Below are 12,060 nucleotides of genomic sequence, written 5' to 3' on the forward strand. Positions count from 1 at the left end.
TCTGTACATCTGAGCAGCCGAGGTGACAAGTAGGCCCTGTTAACCCTTCTGCTGAGTTCCCAACCAGCCCGAGAGCTTGGGCCTGGGGCAACTTTGGGACTTTCTATGGGTGTAAAGGAAAGGTCTTGTGGGGAACACAGGCTCTGTGGGTCGGCCTCACGCAAGATTCTCAGCAGCTGAGGGGCTGAGGGCTTTCCCCTGCAGGCCTGCATCTCTTCTGCAGAGCCAAGAGAGGAGCAGTCACTCACCCAAGCAGGAGTCATTTGACACACACACACACTGCTGTGTAAAGATGAGGCTGGGATAGATGCCTTGAAACTGACACACACACACACACACACACACACACACACACACACACACACACACACACACACCCCTCCACTTTTGGGGCCCCAGAACAGGGCCCAGAGAAGAGCAGGCAGTATTTCTCTGACTCCAAGACAGAGGCAGGAGTTGGGGCTAATCTCTAGGGGTTCCTCAGTCCTGGTTCCAGCCTTCCCAAAATCCAACTGCCGAGCACGAAGCCTGGGTCAGGACAGAGGGCTTCTCAGATGCACCCCGGGCCCTGGCCATTCTGAAGCCAAACTAACAGTCAAGACCCAACTCTAGCCTGAGGGGCTGTGGATTTCTGAAGGGGAGGTTTCAGCCACAGAACCAGTACCACAATGAATCAGGAGCTACAGAGGGGCCCATCTCTCATTTCTTCTCTGTCAGGCATCCAAAAAAAAGAAAGGTCTGTCTGTAGTCAACAGACTTCTGTGCTAAACACTTCCTCAGTAATGGGAGCAGCCTGAGGTGGGCAGAAAGTTGGAGTAAAGGAGAGTGAGTGGGTCACTCTATGGGGAGCTTAAATCAGGAAACAGAGTCTCCAGAGGCTGGGGGGGAAGTAACTCGGTTGGTAGAGTACTTGGCTGGCAGGCACTGGGCCTTGGGTTTGCTCTCCAGTACCACATAAACAGAATAATATCACCCCAGTACTTGGGGGACAGAGGCAGGAGGATCTGAAGTTCAAGGTCATCCTCAGCTGAATAGTGAGTTCCAAGCTAGCCTGGGCTACTTGAGACTCTATCTCACAAAAATAAACCCCTAGCTCACAAAAGCATCATCTTCCCCAGAGGCTACCCTCAGAGCTGAGGATATTGTGGGGTCCCCTCAGGCCAGCTGGGATCAAGGACAGGAAGACAGGGGTACAAATGGGGTTACTTTTAAACCAGCCCCTACTACCTCTTGCTCCACAAGAGCAAACAGGAAGAGGCAAGGAGAGGACAGACACTCCAAAGCCATAAAAAGACAAGCTTGACCCTGAGGGAAATCCCTCTGTACTAATCACAGAGCAGTCAACAAAAGCTCAGCACAGTGACGCTGAGGAAAAGCGCAGCATCAGCGGAGGCCACCAGTGACCCCAGGTGAAGGAGGTACTTTCACTGTGGGAGCTGATGGCACTCTGAGGACCCAGCCACCACCCTGCTCCCAGACAGCTCCACCCAGGGACTGAGGCACAGGGCAGGGGACCCCAGGGAACCCCAAACTCCAGGAATACAGTACTGTTCCCCTCAATGAGGCTGAGCTTGGTTGACCACTTTTTGGGACAATGGCTTGGATGTGTCCAACCCGTATCCCTTGTGAGAACTGGGAAGAACCCGTCCAGTCCTCGTGTCTGGGAGAAGCTCTGGGGAGCTGGTCTGGTGAATAAGTAGCCATGGGACCCCTGAGACACCCTGTCCCACTAGAAAACCTAGGGGCTGTGGCTCTGGCATTCAGGAGCCGATCTGTCACTCTCCTCAGAACATCTGGAGAAACACCTGTGTGTTGAAGGAGACTTGGGGGCCTTCATCTACGGGGTTCTTGTTACCCTCTAGCATTCTGACATTAGGAAAGGGAGATGTCTTTGGGTTGCAGAGCTAGAATGAAGTTGGAGCGCGAAGACCAGGGTTGAGCTGTGTGACCTTGAGTGACTCATTTCCTTGTTCTGAGCAACAGTTTCCTCGTCTGTGAAATGGACTGAGTTGCTCAGGGTTGCAGTGCACAGGAGATGACAGGAAGACATTGGTGAGCAGCGAAGGGCTGGTCACGTGTCTGGAGACACCCTTGGGCCCAGCTACTCTATGCTGGGCATCCATTCTCTGCCAGTGAAGGGATTCAAAATGATACGAACAGTCCCAGCCTGGTGCTCAAAGACACTAAGCCGGGGACCAGGGTTTCCGGTCTTAGGCCCTGGCCATCCAGATTGTTTATGGTGACCCAGCTCCCTTTGCAGGATCACCTCCAAGGGACATACAGCCAGTCCCTCCTCTGGACTATCCAGCCCAGAAACCCTGTTTTCTGGTCCCCATGGGGGAGATCACTCAGCAGGACTACAATTTGTAATCCAGCCTCCAACCAGTAAGTTCTCCAGCCCAAGGGGCTGGCTGGCACATTGTCACCCATTTAGGGGGACACCTCCTCTCCTTTGAGAAGCTGCCAGCCTCAGAGCAGAGCCCACTAAGGCTTTAGGCCTCAGTGCTTTCTCTCACTCCTTGACCTTGGGCAAGGCACATGATTGTGATCTTCTTGGATTCAATTTTTCTAAAAGTGCTCCTTCCACCGGATTCCGGCTGTTGTGGAAACTAAACAAGATAACTGGTGTAAGTCCTAGGTAGGGCTGAGCTGTCCAATTAATTTTTATCTATTTAGTTAATATGGGACTATGCTAAAAACAAGAACTCTCTAAACATTTTATTTGCAGGCTGGGCAGTGGTGGTACATGCCCATAATCTCAGCGCTGAGAGGCAGAAACAGATAAATCTCTGTAAGTTTGAGGCCAGTCTGGTCTACAGGGTGAGTTCCAGGATAGCCAGGCTACACAGAGAAACCCTGTCTTGAAACAAACAAACAAACAAAAAACCAAAAACAAAATTGTTTATTCATTTTTTTACTTTTTTTTTGAGTGTACACAAGTAAAGATCAAACCACATGGGAGGGTCATTTCTCTTCTTCAACCACATGGGTCCTGGGGATCGAATTCAGGTTGTTAAGCTTAATGGCAGGCACCTTACCTGCTAAACCAACTTATTAACCCTTTATTATTGTTGTTGCTGTTCTTTGTTCTTGCTGGTGTGTGTGTGTGTGTGTGTGTGTGTGTGTGTGTGTGTGTGTGTGGTGTGTGTGTGTATGTGTGGTGTGTGTGTGGTGTGTGTGTATGTATGGTGTGTGTGTGTGAGTGTGTGTGGTGTGTGTGTATGTGTGGTGTGTGGTGTGTGTGTGAGTGTGATGTGTGTGTGAGTGTGTGTGTGTGGTGTGTCTGTGTGTGTGGTGTGTATGTGTGGTGTGTGTGTGGTATGTGTGTGTGTGTGTGAGTGTGTGTGGTGTGTGTGTGTATGTGTGGTGTGTGTGTGGTGTGTGTGTGAGTGTGATGTGTGTGTGAGTGTGTGTGTGTAAGAGGGGGCAGCACTCATGCCACCAGGACAGTTTGATGCCATTGTTTCTCTCCTTCCTTTATGAGGGTTCTGGGGATCGAACTCAAGTCCTCAGGCTTGCAGGACAAGCACTTTCCTCACGAGCCATCTCACCAGCTGTGATAACTCCTCCAGTCCTCACAAGAACCCATGTGCGAGACAGGAAGTGTGATCACGACCTCCGCAAGCCCAGAGTGACTTTCCCAAAGTCAATGGCAAAGCCCAACTTGAGACCCTGGCTCTCCTCCTCTTCCGAGTCCCATCTTTCTCCCTCCCATTCCCGGTTTTAGAACAAACTGAAGTCATGGGGAAGAGTCTACCTCACAATCTGCTCTTCCTGGCTCTAGTGAGGTAGAGAGGGTACCAGGGAACAAAGCTGGCAGACTCCAACTCCACAACGGACCAAACTGTCTCTCCCCAAAGATGCCATTGTTGTCTAAGCACCATGGAGATGGATCTATTGTAGGACTCCCCCCACCCAAAGAAAACCCCAGCCCCATGTGGAGCCTATTACCCTACATCTGGTCAGATGCCTGCCCTGGCTCATGGGACCGAGGCTGAGCAGAGCCACCTTGAAAACAGAGGGGACTGCCCTCATCCTTGGGGGGACTTGTGGTGTAAAGACACCTGGGCAGCTTGTGTGCCGCAAAGCCCTGCTGCTTCTCCCACGACTCTGTGGACAGAGAACTCAGCTGAGCTGGCCTGCCATGGTCCACCAGACCTGACTGGTTGGTACACTTCCTCAGGCCCAGATGAAATCTCTTGAGTAATTTCCTTCCATTAGTCCTGTCTCTACCCTCAGGGCCAGCGCTCCTCCAGCCTGCAGACATCTGGAGATTGGACTCTTAGCTGGAGGAGGCTTCTAGCAGGCAGAATGTTCTGGATGCTTCTGCTAGCAGCAGAAAGCAGGTTTCGTACCCTTTTACCCTGGTCCCCACTCTCCACCCATGATCATGGCCGTGTAGCTACTTGCCGAGTCGGTGCCTGGCTGGGAATTCGTGTCTCCAGCATAAATTCACTTTATCTTTTCAACTCTGACAGACCAAGTATCATTCCTTATCCCCACTTCAGAAGGTTCCAGAAGGCCTTGCCCACAATGCACACAAGTCAGAGTTCTGATGAAAACCAGCTAGTTTTGAGGTTTGCTTGCTTTTTGGTTTGGTTTTTGATTTTTCGAGACAGGGTTTCTCTGTGTATCAGTCCTGGCTGTCCTGGAACTCACTCTGTAGACCAGGCTGACCTCAGACTCACAGAGATCTGCCTGCGTCTGCCTCCCAAGTGCTGGGATTAAAAGCATGTACCACCGTGTGTGTGTGTGTGTGTGTGTGTGTGTGTGTGTGTGTGTGTGTGTGTACATGTAAGTGCCTGGGGAGGCCAGTTACAGGCCTTTGTGATCTACCCAAATAATATGGATGCTTAGGATAAAACTCAGGGTCTGTGCAAGAACAGTAAGTTCTCTTAACCACTGAGGCATCTCTCCAGCTTTTTTTTTTTTATTGAGACAGGGTCTCATGTAGCTCCAGGCTGGCCTCAAGCTATGTGGTCGGGAAGGTCCTTGAACTCCTGATCCTCCTGTCTCCACCTCCCAAGTAATAGGATTACAGACATGCACCACCGTGCCCAGTTATTTGATGCTGAGGATCAAACCCAGACTTTGCGCATGCTAAAAGTTCGTTACACCAACTGAGCTACATCTCCACCCCTTTTTAATCTTTACTTTTCCTTTCCCTTTGGAGACAGGGGTTTGCTCTGTAGCCTATAACTGTCCTGGACGTCTTATATAACCCAGACTAGCCTTAAACTCAAGACCTTCCTGCGTTCGACTCCTCTGCAACTGGAGTCAGAGACCTGTGTCACTATGCCGGACCAGAATCCAGCTCTTGATCTCCAAGAGGCAAAGACACAGCCACCAGAGGACGAGAGACCCAGGGATTAACCCGAGGGCCTGGGATGTCTTGAGCATCTTCAGTGCAGAGGCCCATGGGAGCCCTAAAGGGAAAAAGGACCCTGCAGACCTGCAAAGGTGGGAGGCTTTGGGGATTAGGAAAGATCATCAATGGTCTTAAAAACACACAGACCTCTCCAACACCGTAGAGATGCCAACCAACAAGCTGAAATGCTACCCCGGTGTTCCAGGAGCTTGAAAACCATGCTGGACCTTTGTGCAACGGCTGCGTCCTCTGGTGGAAAGCACGTGTTAGTCACAACAATGTGCATGGGTCCTATTTACACTCAGAAAAGGCACAGATGAAAGGTCCACTGGAGTCAGTGAGGTGGTCCAGCCTGTAAAGATGCTTGCTCCCTGTGCCTGGTGATTGGAATTCAACCCTAGAGACCCAAAAGGTAGGAAGAGAAAGAACCAGCTCCACAGAGTTGTCCTCTGACCTCTGAGTGTGTCATAGTACACACACACACACACACACACACACACACACACACAATAATAATAATAATAATAATAATAATAATAATAATAACAACAACAATGAGTTCAATTCCTAGAACCCAGATGGTGGAAGGAAAGAACCGACTTCTGCAGTTTGTGCACAGGTCTCCACGTTCGAACACTAGCACCTGGCTCACATTAAATAAATAAACAAACAAATAAGTAAATAAATGTAATAACAATTTTAAACAAAAAACAAGGAAGCAAACTAACAAACAAAAGCCACAGGAGCCACGGAGATGGCTCAGTGGATGGAAGTGCTTACCACGCACTCTCGGTGACCTGAGTTTAAATCCTCGGAACGCATGTAAAAAAGATAGGGTGGCACACATCTTTAAACCCAGCACTCAGGAGGCAGAGGCAGGCGGATCTCTGTGAGTTCGAGGCCAGCCTGGTCTACAGAGTAAATTCCAGGACAGCCAGAGCTACATAGAGAAACCCTGCTTTGAACACCACTTCCCCCGCCCCCCACCTCGCAAAAAACCCTCCAAGGCTAGCCACCCTGGAGTACAGTACAAAACCAGAAATGGCAGATTCTGCCTCAAAAATAAAGTGGAATGAGAAAACCAACCAACGAAAAATTGTCCTATGGCCTCATAGCATGGCAGCCCTCCTGATAAAAACACTGAAAGAATAGTGATCTAGGGTGGTATGCTGGTGGTGTGTTTCATGACAACTTGACACAAGCTAGATTTATCTGCAAGGAGGGAGCCTCAATTGAGAAAATGCCTCCATAAGATCCTACTATAATTAATTAGTGATTGACAGGGGAGGGCCCAGCCCACTGTGGGTGGGGCCATCCCTGGGCTGGAGCTCTTAGAGTTTTATCACAAATCAGGCTGAACAAGCCATAAAGAGCAAGCCAGTAAGCAGCCTCCTTCCATGGCCTCTGCATCAGCTCCGTCTCGAGGATCCTGCCCTGCTTAGTTCCTATCCTGACTTCCTTCAACGATGAACTATGATATGGAAATGTGAGCCAAATAAACCTTTTTTCTCTCCAACTTGCTTCGGTCATGGTGTTTAATAGAGGCCCTGACTAGGACTGGTGGAAATCTGGTAGAGTTGCTACAGTGCTTGCCCAAGCATGAAGTCCTGAGTTCACTCCCAGCACCATATACATGTGGTAGAGATTTGTAACTCCAGTATTCAGAAAAGTGGGAGCTGAAGGTCATTCTTGGGTACCTAGAAAGGAGAGAGAGAGAGGGAGAGAGAGAGAGAGAGAGAGAGAGAGAGAGAGAGAGAGAGAGAGAGAGAGAGAAAAAGAATAAAGATCTTAAGGAGGAGTGATGGTTCACACCTACCATCGCAGCCTTTGGGAGGCTGAAGTAGGAGGGATTTATAGTAAGTTACAAGGCAGTGTGGGTTAGATAGGAGCATACTGTCCACACCAAACAGACAGACAGACTGACAAATAGCTAATGATGCTTTTTGCCTTATGAGACATTCAGGAGGCCTGGGAAGCCCAAACCAGTGTCCATATGGTGTCTCTCTTGAAGTTACAGGCACACCTCCTTTTTGTTTTTGTTTTTGTTTTTCAAGTTAGGGTTTCTCTGTGTAGCCTTGGCTATTCTGGAACTCCCTCTGTAGACTAGGCTGGCCTTGAACTCACAGAGCTCTGTCTGCCTCTGCCTCCCAAGTGTTGGGATCAAAGGCGTGCACTACCACCACTTGGCACCCCCTTCTTTTTTTCTTTTTTTTTTTCTTCTGGAGCTGAGGACCGAACCCAGGGCCTTGCGCTTGCTAGGCAAACACTCTACCACTGAGCTAAATCCCCAACCCTAGCACCCCCTTCTTATAATGCTTCTTGACTTTCAGCTCTAGGCTCATGTCTGTGGACCCCTCACTGCATCCCCGAAACCATGTAAGGGATACCTGCAGTTTCTGGATAATTCCGGGCCCAGAGAACACACAGGAATTACTTGGATTTGCTCCACAAGCCCCTGGTAGATTGGGGATCCTGGCACAGGCCTGGGCCTATCCAGTATTAGGGTGACCAGTGCACATGGCAAACACCCCAGGCTTACCTTGGAGCTTCTGACCTAGACCATTTCTTCTGGTGAGTGAATTCCAAGCCCATTTATTAGGAATTCAGTATGGGATTTGGCCTGTGGGAAACAGTGGTAACAGGCCCTCTGTGGTACTGATTTCTCTCTTTCTTTTTTCTTTTTTTGGTTTTTTCAAGACAGGGTTTCTCTGTGTAGTTTTGGTGCCTGTCCTGGCTCTTGCTCTGTAGACCAGGCTGGCCTCGAACTCACAGAAATCCACCTGCCTCTGCCTTGAGAGTGCTGGGATTAAAGGCATGCACCACTACCACCAGGCACAGTCAGTGCTTTTAACCAGCCCTCATATTTTAAAAAACGTGTGTGTGTGTGTGTGTGTGTGTGTGTGTGTGTGTGTGTGTGTGTGTGTGTGTATAGGCCAGAGGACAATCTCAGAGGTCATTCCCAGGAGCTGTTAACCTCCAGACAGGATATCTCATGGATCTGGAGCTCACCAATTAAACTACGATGGCTGACGAGGAATCCTCAGCTTATGTGGTGCTGCGGACTAAAGCCAGAGCTTGAGCCATGCTTGGCAAGCACTCTACCAACCCAGCTACATCCCAGGCCTCATCCTTCTTTATGAAGGAAAAAATGACTCCCTATCACTTCCTGCTCCATTTCTAGGCAGCTGCCTTGCGCCACTGTATCATTGCTGATGTGTGGCCATACAATCCCCCTTTACACACACACCCTCACACACACATACCCTTACACACACACCCTTACATACACATCCCTTCTTACACACCCTGACACACACACACATTCCCCCTTAACACACACATCCCCCCTTACACACCGAAAGAGACTACCTAGCGTCCAGAGAGTTTCTAGGAACAGACCACAGTTTGCCTCAGGGACTGTGTGTCCAGCTCTGGCCCGAGAGAAGTTTGCCCATGGGGAACGGTCCTACCCGGAGCCTGCAACCACTCTGCAGGCGGCTCCTGGCAAGTCCCAACAGGTTGGCAAGTGGGCTGGCAGGCAGGAAGAGGGCTGCCCTCTGCTTGCTCCAGAGTCTCTCCCTGCTCTAATTTACTCAATCCGTCTGGGGCTCCTTTGAGCCATTTTCTGGAAATGCCGCATTTCAAGGATCTCCCTGTTAGGAAAGGTCAGAGAGTTCATGAGGGCCTTTCATGTTAAAGGAACTTGAAAGGAAAGGAGAGGAAATGTGTATTTTCAGCCTTAGCTATGATTAAGTGGGCTCAGGCCATGAGAACAGTCAGATGATTTACATGGCATTACATGAAGAGCCAATTAGCCTAACAACTTCCGAAAAATATCTAGCTCACAAGCACCCATTTATTAGAGCCCTGGAATGTGCCAGGCTTTGTGCGGAACTCTTTACTAGGAGACAGTGATTCACCCAGCCTCACACTAGCATGAAGGAGAGGCAGGCCTAGATCAACACCCAGGTCCCCCGGGGTAGAAACTCCAGGGGGGTCCTTTGACTCCTGCCTCTGAGGCCCATCAAATTCACCTGGTTCATTTACATAACGATGAAGTCTGTTTGGTTCTTACCACTTGTGGCTTGGCCACAGAAAATTTGGATCTCCCCCACAGCTAGACTGGTCCTCCAACTCTCTGGGAACTTCCACGGGAGTAGCCACCAAAGGGCTTGGCCGCTGAGACACATTTTGAGAGAAGATCCCCTTACCCCTTTGAGACAGGGTCCTATGTAGTGGGTCCAGGATGACCATGAACTTCTGACCTCCCTACATATGTCTACTGAGTTCTAGAATTGTAAGCATGAGCCACCACCCTCAGTCTATGTGGGATCAAACCCAGTGCTTCCCCCATGCTAGGCAAGCATTCTACCAACAAAGCCACACCCCTAGCCTCTAGTCCTCTCCATAGCCTTTCCATGAAATAAGAATCATCCTCAAAATCAGGATCTTCTATTAGCCATTCCTGGTTCCTCAGCATTTTGTTTGCCAATGCTACACAACCAATAAGAAGTTCCTTCCCAGCACTCCGATGGCAGAGGCAGGCAGATCTCTGTGAGTTGGAGGCCAGCCTGGTCTCCAAAAGATGTTCTAGGACAGCCAGAGCTACCCAGAGAAACCCTGTCTTGAGAAACCCTTTCTCTGAGACCTGACTGGGATCTAAGTGTGGCAGTCAGTTAGGTTCTGGACTCTGACCACCAGGAGCTGGAAGCTCAGCTCAGCACCCTCATTTGGAAGCTGTGACACCTTGGGTGACTCACACAACCTCTCTGAGCTTGAGTTTCCTCATTAGTAAAATGGGGACAATTGTCCCTGTGTTGCAGGGTTCAGTAATGATTAAATGAGATGATATGTGTGCAGCTAGCTCCTAAGGATGCTGGCAAACTGTAATCACTGGTATATGAAGCCATCTGTCAGGTGATAGTCAAGGAATTCGCTCTGTCTGGGCAAGGGGCTCCTGCGGGGGATACCTGCCCATCTATTTATTTATTTGTTTGTTTGTTTGTTCATTCGTTCATTCATTCATTTTCTTCAGACAGCACTTCACTGTGTAGCCCAGGCTGGGTTAGCTCTCCGGGTTAGCTCTCCAAACCCTGGGACTTTCCACACCCTGATGAATTCCACCACCCCCACCTCACCCACCCCCCCAGCCATCCTGACTGCTCCAGGTCCTCGGATCCCACTGTGCCTGTTCTCCTGCCCACCATCTTGTCTGAGTGCACAGTAGCGGCTCCTCAGCAAGCCTCTAGACTGAGCTCAGATGTGGATGTGAGCTCAGCCCTTCTACCCCAGGCCTCCCCCTCCTCAAGCTCCTGGTCTCCCTCACTCCTCCTAGTCACTGCTCATCAGGATGGGGTGAGGCTGGGAGCCAGGATCCCTCAGGGCAGTGGTTCCCAGGCTTGGGGGATTTCACAGCTCTATAAGTCGTCCAAAGACACTTGAGGGTGAGAGGGCGAAGAAATCAGGAAAAAGTATATTTTCTTTTGCCAAATAAGGGCATATAAAAAATTCCCTTTTCACCACCATTTCAGGACAGGCTATTGCACCAATAAAGTGGAAGCGCCTTGCTTGCTCTTTGATAAAAGGGCAATACCAAGCTAGGGGAAAAAAAAAATTATCGGGGGGGGGCGGGGATCACACGACCCCGTCCCTGACTTTTCTTCGTGGATAGAGAGAAATTTGACCCCCCAATGGCCTGTGTCAGTTGGGACATCATGGTCTGCCAACCAGCACGGAAGTGACTTTGCCAGAACTGGAGTCTCCCATAAACACAGGAGGATCCACAGTGCCTGGGTTTAAGATAATCTCAATTCCTGTGCAACTTTCTCAGAGAGGAGCTCACCCCAAAACCATCGCCGACAGCCTCGAAGCTGAGGTCGGGGAGGCCTCGCCGCCGTTCCTCTCCTGTAGCTTTCCACTGGAGCCCCTGCCCTCCCTCAATCTAGAGAGGATAGGGTCAAAATCAGCTGCAAGCTGGCACCTGCGGGAAGACTCGAGAGGCGCCAAGGGCGGGGTCTGCACCGCATCTCTATTGCCAAGCTGAGCACTAATGGCCAAGTCCCCCAGCTCTGGGGAAGGGGGAAATGGGCAACCCGGGCGGGAGCTGGAGGACCCAGAAGCCCCGCTGGCAGGGCGCTGATAGGATCTGAGCGCCGAGAAGCAAGGCTCTGTCTCTTTGATCCTTGGCCAGGCAGGCTGGGCCTGGACCGGGAGGGGCGGTGCGGCTGTCTTCCGGCCGGTTTGCGCCGCTGCCAGGGGTCCTGTGGGGCCCGGAGCCGGAGAGGCGGCTAGTGTCCTCCTCCACAAATTGCCCTCTGTTCCAACTGCTCTAGCAAGAGGTGGAAGGGTCCACACGGACTCCCAAACCGAGACGTGCTTGGGGCGGAGGTGTGTGCGCCTTCAGTTTACTGCATCGCTTTCCGAAGGGCCTAGTGTCTTGCAGAAGCAGTGGCCGGCCAAGGCCACCCGTGTCCTGGAGGTCCGCGTGGATACGGCCCTGGGTGCCAAGGAGATGCCACTGAAGACGCGGCCCTAACTAGCCTTAGGGTCAATGGGCTCCGGGATGCAACTTCTCGGATTGAGTTGCTGCCTGAAGAGCCCAAGACCGAATCGCGTGGCCCACGTGGCCGCCGGAAATCTTAGTTCCTGAGCAGCAGGTTCTAGGCTTCGAACTTAAGTTGGGAAAGTCTTGG

Source organism: Peromyscus californicus, unplaced genomic scaffold (assembly GCF_007827085.1).
Source record: "Peromyscus californicus insignis strain IS unplaced genomic scaffold, ASM782708v3 Scaffold_3__1_contigs__length_106647218, whole genome shotgun sequence".
In the NCBI taxonomy this organism is placed as follows: Eukaryota; Metazoa; Chordata; class Mammalia; order Rodentia; family Cricetidae; genus Peromyscus; species Peromyscus californicus.